This window comes from Vulpes lagopus, chromosome 16, assembly GCF_018345385.1.
Source record: "Vulpes lagopus strain Blue_001 chromosome 16, ASM1834538v1, whole genome shotgun sequence".
NCBI lineage: Eukaryota > Metazoa > Chordata > Mammalia > Carnivora > Canidae > Vulpes > Vulpes lagopus.
In genome coordinates, this window is record NC_054839.1 from 38,160,125 (window position 1) to 38,171,809 (window position 11,685).

Here is an 11,685-nt window from a genome sequence, read left to right on the forward strand (position 1 = left end):
CTTAGCTTTGCTTTTCTACAATTGCTCTCTCAAATAGAGTATTTCTACTTCCTCCCCAGAAAGAAAAAGAAATAGGTTGATCAATATCAGCAACAACAAAAATAGATATATAGCTTTAGGCTTTTTACTGACCAATATCTTCACCATTTTCTATATGTTTGCTTATATTTAAATAAGTTTCCTGTGTTCATTCACCAACTTTATCAGGGAGATAACAGATATCTGAGTTTAATTATTCTTTAACTGAAATGTTACATTTAAAAAACTCTGTATATTTTGAGTTTAATTTCAGTACTTTTATGGTTTGCCAAAATTTTATATTTTCTTATAGCATTATATAAGACATATGAGACAGCATTTTCTAATGTTGTCAAATTATACTATAGATGAGAGTGCAATGATCTTTTATAAAACCCAGTATGAAGATGATAAAAATGTATATGATTTCTGTTGATGTCTGATTGTCTAATTATCTCAGAAAATTATGATAAAAAGTTCTGCCTCAGCCTTATTTTAGTGTACACGATAGGGTAATTGGAAGAATTTCTTCATACTTTTATATATAGAGAGAAGCATATAAAATTTGATAACAGTTGCTAAGATGTCTATCTTTAAAACAAAATAGAAAGAGACGTTCACTTTCAAAATAAATAAATCACAGGGAAACTACCCCCTATAAACTGTTTATTAAAAGAAAACCCTCCACAGAGAAGTTCTCAAACCATGCATCCACACTAAATTATTATACTATCTGACATCTTTCTTAGGTCACCCAGTCCACCCTCTTCTCACTTAACTGAATTTCCCTCTCCCTCTCATCATTTCTATCACACTATTTTTAACACTTTTTTTTTTATATTTTAGTTTCTGTGAACTCTGGTATTTTATTACTGTAGTAAATCTCAATTTTAGGCTCAATGTAATCTTTCCTAGCATATTAATTTGATTGGAACTTTTTCATAAGTATTTTTTTCTTGTTGTTCAATAAAAGTGAAATGGTGAACATTAGGCTAGCAGTGAGAGTTTCTGCAAAGTTAGGTGCCTTAAGAAGGACAATGCTGATTTCTAGAACAAAGAGATGCAAGGCAAACAGAGTGCTTTTCCACATACCTAAATAATACTTGTTACACTTGTGTTTTGAAATGTTGTAACCTTGGGGAGAGTGCATAAACATATTAGTGAGACATCTTTATGTAACATTAACACAAACTCAATCTGTAAAAGATTTAACAGTTGTTTAGACAATCAGGGATGCCCACTTTACAGAGCATAGCTCTCAGGTATCCTTCATAAAGTGTCTATTCATTTTATTTTCCCTTCTTTGTGTAGGAATTGCCATGAATATATTTTAGAGACCACTCTCCTTGTGAAATGGGATATAAAAAAGGGTTCCATTACTCATTTCACATGTAAATATTGAAAATAAATTATTGTTTAGCATTCTATAATTTCCAAAGTAATGCAATTCATAGTAACCTCAGAGATATTGAAATATAGTTATATCATAATGAATTTGGACAATCCTTAGGTTTGACATTAATAAATGGTAGGGTCTTTAAAAAGTTCAAAATAAGAATGGTAGCATCTATTTCACAATATTACTAATATTGAAAAAATACTAAAGTAAAGATGTTCTATAAATTGAAAATGCAATAAGTGGAAGAACCACTATATAGATATACATATATCACATATACATTTATCACATTTATCACATCTTGGGTTAGCTTTTCTCATTATCTCAGACTATAGTCAAAATTTAAAATACCTTCCAGGGACACCAGCATGGCTGAGCGTTGAGCGTCTGCCTTTGGCTCAGGGTGTGATCCAGGTCTGGGTATCAAGTGCACATTGGGCTCCCTGTGAGGACCCCACTTCTCCCTCTGTCTGTGTCTCTGCCTCTCTCTGTGTTTCTCATGAATAAATAAATAAAATCTTTATAAATAAATAAAAATACCTTTCATGTTTCTATTGGTTTAATCCCTTATTGGAGCTTTATGGCTTCATTTGAAATTTCTAGGACCTCCTAATACTACTCATTCTCCAAATGAAAATATATTTATATTTTAATGTATCTAGTGGATTTAAAAGAGATAATTTCCTACATTTATAAGCATAAACATTTTCTTGATTTTGAAAGATGCCTCATATTTCTCATGGTCTTCTAATAACAAATAAACTTTTGAAATGATATTCAGAAATTGATTTTCATTTAAGGTTAGACAGTATAATTTTTTATTCAGATGTTCTTGGAAGAATAAATGTCTGAACGATATATATAGAAAACTTCATGAAAAATACTAATAGTTTTTTTTAACTTTTGCTTTAAATCAAATCAACTTTTTCATTTTTTCCATATATTATATTTTTCATTGTCTGAGTGCTCCCTGAGAGCAGTTGACATAATAACAGAAGCATTTTTTTTGCATTTGTTAGCTCATATTTGCCAAAACAATTCTTTAAGCTAGATATTATTAGACTCATTTTCCAAAAAAGGATATTGAGATGTGAAGAATTTTAAGCCATATTACTAAATAGACAACTCAAATGATTATTGTCATTTTAATTGAAATATTTTGACATCAAATAGTGTGTTTTATGGACATGTATTTTTTGTGTATTAGTTATATTAGTTAGAAGTTAAATAGAAACAAAACCATCAGGAAGTTAGGCAGTTGGGAAATAAGATGGAAGCAATGTGGGAAAAGAAATGGCAGTGAATATGTGTGGGATCCATGAAGACAGACAGGAATCAGAGTTTTCTTTCACTCTGAAATCTTCCACTTCATTTATGGGATGATCTGTGGGAGAAGTTGGACATTTCACCATAGACTTGATAACTCATGTGGCTGAGGCATCAAAGAATCTAAAGGAGAAGGTCTGTCAGGAGCTGGACTTGCAGCAGATCTTCCTCTCCTAGAAAGGTAAAAAAAAAAAAAAAAAGGGAAGGGGGAGAAGACATTCAGCAGATAATTGGCAAGCTATGTCACCTAAAAGAGCCATTTTGTGCCTTGGTCCAAGCTGGAGATGTAAAAAAGAATATGACTGTTATTCCACTTCCAAAAAAAACAGAAAACATAAAAACAACAACAACAACAAAAAACATCTCTTGTAATTGGGTATAATTAGAAGTAGAGGGCAGAGGGAATACTGGAAAAATATAGTTCCAGCTTAGCTATGCTGACACACTACAAACTTACCACAGCCCAAATTTTGTCAATTGGGCCTCCATATATACCACTTCTAACCGTGTTTAACTTTTAAGTAAAAGCACAAATAAAATCATGATTATACCCAATATTATGCAAATTTTCTTCATATAATCAAAACAATGCATGACATGAAAGATGCTTCAGAAGCTCCTCCCAGGGATCCCTGGTGGGCTCAGTGGGTTAGCGCCTGCCTTCGGCCCAGGGCATGATCCTGGAATCACGGGATCCTGGAAACACGGGATCGAGTCCCACGACGGGCTCCCTGCATGGAGCCTGCTTCTCCCTCTGCCTGTGTCTCTGACTCTCTCTCTGTGTGTCACTCATGAATAAATAAATAAAATCTTTTTTTTTAAATGTCCCCCCAGAGATCTATAATTATCTTTGGGTCTTCTATTTTTCTCTACCTAAGTCATATACCCCTTTGATATTCTTTTTCTCTTTTTTGTATATTATTTGAGTTCAATTTGCCAACATATAGTATAACACCCAGTGCTCATCCCGTCAAGTCCCCCCCTCAGGGCCCATCACCCAGTCACCCCATCCCCCCTCAACTCCCCTTCCACTACCCCTTGTTCATTTCCCAGAGTTAGGAGTCTCTCAGGTTCTCCCTCTCTGATATTTCCCACTCATTTTCTCTCCTTTCCCCTTTATTCTCTTTCACTATTTTTTATATTCCCCAAATGAATGAGACCATATAATGTTTGTCCTTCTCCTATTGACTCATTTCACTCAGCATAACACCCTCCAGTTCCATCCACATTGAAGCAAATGGTGGGTATTTGTCATTTCTTTTTTTTTTTTTTTTTTTTTTGTATTTCTCATTTCTAATGGCTGAGTAATATTCCATTGTATACATAGATCACATCTTCTTTATCCATTCATCTTTCGATGGACACCAAGGCTCCTTCCACACTTTGGCTATTGTGGACATTGCTGCTATGAACATTGGGGTGCAGGTGTGCCAGTGTTTCATTGCATCTGTATCTTTGGGGTAAATCCCCAGCAGTGCAATTGCTGGTTCATAGGGAAGGTCTATTTTTAACTCTTTGAGGAACCTCCACACAGTTTTCCAGAGTGGCTGCACCAGTTCACATTCCCACCAACAGTGCAAGAGGGTTCCCCTTTCTCCACATCCTCTCCAACATTTGTTGTTTCCTGTCTTGTTAATATTCACCATTCTCACTGGTGTGAGGTGGTATCTCATAGTGGTTTTGATTTGTATTTCCCTGATGCCCAGTGATGTGGAGCATTTTCTCATGTGCTTGTTGGCCATGTCTACGTCTTCTTTGGTGAAATTTCTGTTCATGTCTTTTGCCCATTTCATGGCAGGATCCTGTGCTCCCCCAGGACAGGCGGTGGCTGGGAGGACACAGGACAGTGAGGATGCTCCAACCCCCGGAGCGTCCCTGAGCTGTGCAGGTCAGCACCCCCTGCCCCAGGGAGCATCCAGGCTGGTGCAGACTGGGAGCTGCGGTAGTTACTGTGGGAGCCGACTCCAAGGCTGGGGACCTGGCCGCCTCTGGTGGTGTTGTTCCTCCTGGTGTCACCCTGTGTCTGGGTCGGAGCGGGGCCACCAGGGAACAGGGGCCTCACAGGATAAACAGCTCCCACTGAGCCATGCACTGGGCAGGGGGCGGAGCAGCTCCCCCAGGTGCACACACCTGAGAATCAGCACAGCAGGCCCCTCCCCCAGAAGACCAGCTGGAAGGACAGGGGAAGAGCAAGTTCTTGACTGAGCAGCGCTGGAAAGCTCCAGGGGAAGTTGAGGGATTTACAGTATATAGAATCAGAGGATACACCTCCTTGTTTTTTCTTTTTTTATTACTTTTTCCACTATAACTCGTTTTTATATCAGAGTGTAAATTTCCATTTTTTTCTCTTTTCCCACTTTAACTACAATATTTTACCACCTCTTTATTTTTAAGATTCTTCCTTTTTGACTTTCATATTTCCCCTTTGATATTCTTAAACTTAAATCTTGAGATTCAGTGTTAACCAGTAAAGACAATACTTATGTAACATGATAAGAGAATGGAATAGGGTAAGAAAAAGTGATTAATACATATGCTAATATAACCATTTGTAATTTTTTTTAAAAAGGAATATTCATAATTATTGGAACAAGGTGCATATTAGGCATTTATAATAAAACCTCACAAAAATGTATGGGATTTTAGATTTGTTTTTTAGAATATTTGGGTTTGTCATATTTAAACCTAAGGTGAATAAAAATCTGAGAATGTATTTATTTATACGAATTGTTAACTTTCACAACTATTTATTTTTAAGTCTACATTTTTAAGTCTACTTTTATATTTAATTTATCTTGTTTGCTAACTTAAGGATATAAATTATATTATGTTTTCCTCTAATCTTCTGGTAATAAGACCAGCTTCACTGTATTTTTTTTTTAAAGAAAATAAATCAGTATTTCACAATTCCACAGTGGTAATCAAGTAAAGGATGACGATAACATTGATTTGGAAGAAATGATGACTTCTAAGATCCTTTCTAGTTTCACCCAGAATAATTGTGTATATATTGAGTTTGATTTGGTAGCAATGATTGATAGTGGAGTCCTAAAAGCACAGTTCAACATTTACAAATATGTAAAGACTAATGAAACAATAAGACCATTAAAATGTAAGCATCATTTATTTAACAAAACTCAGAAAAAATTCAAATCCAAGAGTTCTATGAAATAGAGTGTTGGACTAAAACACTGACAGAAGCAGATGTTCAAGATTTCGTAAGTGAACATGAGTGCTTTGTGGGCTTATAAAGTAGCATTAAATAGACAGATGATTAGATAGATAGACTCATAGATGTTTAGAGAAATATATAAAAACATATCCAATTGTTGAAATATCACAGGAAGACTACATCAAAGATATTTGTTTAAAAAATTGGCTATAATGTTAAAGAGTAATTCAGAAAAAAAAGAAGTTGGCAAAGTATTATTTGCAATTTAATGAATTTGCTTATATTAACATGGTAAATTATATGTATAATTTGAAGAAATGCATGCCTTCAAATTCAACTTGTTCTGATGTGAATATAGCATGAAGCATTTCAATATCAAATTTGTGGATTGAAGTTTAAGTTTCATATGGAAATATGTTCTGGTTGTTCCCCAAACATAGGACGTTTCACTTTACCCATTCAAGATATTCTGATATAAAAAGTTTACAATTGAATGATTTATTTAATAATATAAAGATATGAAATTCACAAAATCTAATGACTGCATTTAAATGTTAGTATCATTACAGAAGCTTATATAAACAACTACCACATAGGAGATATTATTATTGAAAGGAAAATGTCCCTTGAGAATGTGAATGAACTCTATTTCTGCAAGATATCAATTTGGTCTCAACTTAAAAAATGGACAGTCATACTTGTTTATATATCCAATATTTTCAATATTTTAATGACTATAATCCCACCTACAAGGAAGAAGTGCTACATGTTTCCCAGTGTCAGATCAATTTAAAGGGATATATATATATATATATATATATATATATATATATATATACAATATATACAAATCTTCTGACATGTTCAATAAGTCACCAGTAATTATCAATGAGTTTGTGATGATCATTATACTGCATTTATGTAATCAGTTACAACCACTTTACAACATTAATAAAATATTTTGTGTTATTCTTCAATAAAAAAGATAAATAAATAGAATACTCTGCATATAGATTTTTGTAACATTATTATTTAAACTTAGCAGTAATTATATAGGATACATTAAAGGAACTGGCTGCAGATAGACTAATGCTACATATTTTCACATTTGAGAATATTAGAGTACCTGTATTGTTTTGAGAAAAGAAGTTTTATAGTGCTAAAACTGATTTAAATATTTAGTTCATGTGTTATATCTTATACCTCTTTGAAACTCTGTTTTATTGTGATTATTATTAAAACAAAAAACAGAAACAAATTAGTTGTATTGTAGCCCTTGTATTTGATACTAACATGAATCCAACATATGTTAGGTAAGTTAATAAACATGAAGTTAGCTCATTGTCACATTAGAAACATTTAAACATTTATATACAAAGCAGTTTTATAAGGGGACATTTAGAGGATTAATATAAGAAACCATTCATAATATTTTGCTCGCTTCAATAACAGAAAACAATGTGAGTATAACAGACATATAGCATTTTATCTATGCACACAATTTCAGTGATCAGGAACTAATGTAATTTTTGTAATTTTGCCCATATTAAATTTGTTCTAATTATATTTATTGAAATATAATTTTATGTATGTGGAATTAAATCATTCATTTTACCTATATTGTATGTCATTTTTATGTCACCTTCTAAATCATTCTGTTGTTATTGAATTTTACAAAAAGTATTGGTATAGATTTGAATATAGTGGTGGTGGTCAAAGGAGAGATCTGGTTTTCACCCAGATAATTTGACACTAACTTGAGTTTACAGATGAAGATTATCTTAAATTGTGTCTGTGAGCTTTGAAAAAAATGAATAAATTAATGAAATCTTCCTAAAGTGTAACTGATTGGAGCTTGTGGTTAATAGATCATGGGGACAAAAAAAGTTAGTAAATGTCAACAGTGCCTCACATTCCTGTTTTGGACTGTAGGAACCAGCAGTGTGCTGATAAATATTTAACAATCATCTCTCCAAAAAGGAAGGAAGGCTGATTCAGGACCTTTGCTAATTTCCATGATATAAATATACAAACCATGGCTGATTCCAAGCCATTGAACACAATATCACTAAATGCGGAATTGGGAATAAATGCACACCATTGGTTATAGGTAGCTGGCTACAGGAGATCACTGATTGGTATTGTGTCATTTATAGAAATAAGATTAATGGACTTATAGAAAACAACTATAAATTTGATTTTGGATTATTATATATGTGGAGTATCATTGTATTATTTAAGAGTCTAGCACTCAGAAGAGATTTCTGGTATTCAGAGATAAATCTATACAGAAATTCTCTTTGAAGTCATTGGAATATTTAAGATCATCAAGGAAGAGATTATAAAATGATAAAATGCAAGAGCAGAGAAAAGCATTTAAATAGAAGCAGATAAAGAGAGGGCCGCAATTGGCAATGAAAGAAAATATCTGGAAATTTAGTAAACAAATCAGTAAAGTGAAAATTCACAAACTTCAAGTGAACACAACATTTCAATCAGGAGGGAATGAATGGATGGTCTGTAGTAGCAAATGATGAAAAAGGATTGTAGTAACAAGGAAAACGTCAGTTGGCAATAAGCATTTCATCCTATGTGCTCTTGGTTATAAAAATCAGATTGTAATGTTTACAGGAATAAATAAAATATTACATACTAAAGATGGGAAGGGGGAGTGGTTACATACTATTATGTTTAATGTTTGCCTGAAGTAGGAAAGACGGTGAGTCAGAGTAAGGAGCTTAGACAATTGTGTTTTGATGGTTTTTGATATTTGATAAGGGAAGAATGTTGAGAGGGAAACATTAAGATGGGGTAGTCAGCAATCACAGAGGAAAAGCTCATAAAATATTTTAATCCTGAACTCCGAGTGGAAGAATTTGTTTTAGACAGGAGTAGAATGCTTTTGAAATGAGAGACAAAGAGGATGAGGACAGATGCAAATAAACATGATAATGATGATTAGCTTGACACCAGTCCCTAGCCCTGAAGTAAAGAAATTAAGGTTTCCCTATACTTCATTCTCTATGCTTTCAGAGACCAATTGGAAATTAGTCTTATATTGTCCATAGACACTTATATTGTCCATACTTTTGATTTATAAGTTGAATGTAAACTTTAAAGCACTGACTTCTGTTATTTATTCTATACGTAATACCCAGTAGAGGGCCTGAAAAACAAACAAACAAAATGATACAAAAAACAAAAACAAAAACAAAAACAAAAACAAAAACAGAAGCCTACTAAAAGAATAACTAATGGTAAAGGAACATGGATGGAACCTCATGGAAATTGAGTTAAAAGTTACCAGTACAATCAATGACAAAACATTCTAGCATGTAGATTCAGCATCTGTTCACTGTTTTAAAGCAGGTAAAGTGGTTGTAGTAGGGAGGAGGGGTCCACACATATCACATGCCTACCTGCAAACACATTCTTGTCCCTTATTGAAACTGTTTTAATATATGAGGCATTAGAGAATAATTCATTGGTAAGAGATCTCTGTACCAGAACCAGAGCAAATAGGAACTGAATCTAAGTAATAAAAGTGCATGGAGAAAATAGAGGCAACATGGCCACTGTCAGGAAAATGGAAAGAATGGTATGATCTCATTGAGAGATGAAGAAATATGTGGCTCAAGCAGATTGTTAGCCGGCATTTGTGAGACAAGAGACCACTGGATTTTAAGAAGATATGAAATTAAAGACTTAAAATCTAATAATTTTGAGATTCATGGCAGTATTAACAAAGAAGAGGGGGACTTGGGTGGCTCAGTCAGTTAAGCTTCTGACTCAATTTCAGCTTAGGACATGATCTCAGGGTATTGGGATGGAGCCTGCTTAAGATTTTTCCCTCTTCACCTCCCTCCCCTGCCCTGCTTGGGTGCGCTCTCTCTCTCTCTCTCTCTCTCTCTCTCTCTCTCTCTCAAAAAAAAAAAAAAAAAAAGTTTAAAACAAAGAAGAAAAAAGAACAAAAAAAGCAAAAAAGACTGCAATTGTAAAAACACTATAATTCTGGCCATTTAAAAAATTCTGCAAAACTGTAAAATTCTGGAAAAAACAAAATCAAAAGAGGAAAGAGCACACACTGTATTTGCACATGCCCACTTAAGAAAAGAACATAAGTTTTTTTTTTTTATAATTTTTTTTTTTATTTATTTATGACAGTCACAGAGAGAGAGAGAGAGGCAGAGACACAGGCAGAGTGAGAAACAGGCTCCATGCATCGGGAGCCTGACGTGGGATTCGATCCCGGGTCTCCAGGATCGCGCCCTGAGTCAAAGGCAGGCGCCAAACTGCTGCGCCACCCAGGGATCCCGAAAAGAACATAAGTTTGAGGCTTGTTTATATTTTTCACAAATGGAATCCCTGGGACTTTGGAATTTACATGTCTATCCATTTATTTATTTCTTATTTTAAAATATTTACATTTAAAATATATTATTTCCTAATATTTAAAGGGTATTATAACTGGTGCTAGATTCACTTTTCAGTTTTAGAAGTGCCAGGAAAGGGAAATAAGATACCTGGCCATGCTTCTTTGCAATCATTACCTAAGGGAATTAATGAAAAAAAAACACCACAGATGGAGATACTCCTAATGGGTGACTGATCCAACACAGAATGGAATAGGATTTTATCAATATAGGAATGATTTAATAAACATGATTGATTGTCTCCCTCCACAATTATTTAACTACTCTCTCCAACAAACCCCAATTAACTATAAAACTGCATTTTGGTGTCCCCAAAATGTTTTGCTTGTATTTGTAGATTTAAGTCTAACATGGTATTATTGATGGGCAGACACTGAATTTAGATGGATGAACATACGTCCTTTTTCTGTTTGTGTGAAGATACAATTAATAAGGAAGAAATTTAAACAGATGAATCCAACCACTACACCCCTTTGTAGATTTTTAAGACTTTGGAATATGGGTGTGTATTATCAAGTTCTTAGAAGTAGGAGGAGATTAATAAATAAACCTTAAAACACATTTGTGGAATTATTTTATTTTTGGCTAAAATGTGGCTCAAAATCATTTTGGCTACTGACTGCAATAAAATCAAACCTTAAAGCACATTCTTTGTCCATAATGAAAATGTTATTTTGTTGTAATTTTTATATATGGAGACAATGTTGACAATTCCAATGAGAAGAATAGGAAGGAATTATAATACAGAAAGATAAATTGGAACAAGATGTAGGACATCTAAATGAAATTAATATTACAGGATCCATAAAATTTAAGAATATAACATGTAAATGAAAAAGGAAAAAAATGGGATCCCTGGGTGGCGCAGCGGTTTGGCGCCTGCCTTTGGCCCAGGGCGCGATCCTGGAGACCCGGGATCGAATCCCACATCAGACTCCCGGTGCATGGAGCCTGCTTCTCCCTCCGCCTGTGTCTCTGCCTCTCTCTCTCTCTCTGTGACTATCATGAATAAATAAATAAAAAATTAAAAAAAAAAAAAAGAAAAAAAAAGAAAAAGGAAAAAAATAATGAAAAAGGAAAAAGAATGATAGAAATAATCATTCAAAATTCTAAATTAAATAGTAGGAATGAAAATTTAAACTACATATATTAAATAGCAATATTACTGCAATGAAAAATTGCAATTTGAAATTACACTCCTAGGATGCAAGGATAAAAGACAAAAAAGATAAAAAGAAAAGAAAGCATATGGGTTCATTTGGAGAGTAGAGAAATATGACACAGTCTCAATAACTGGAGTTCCTGAAGAGAACATCTTAAAATTGGAGCATTCTTGA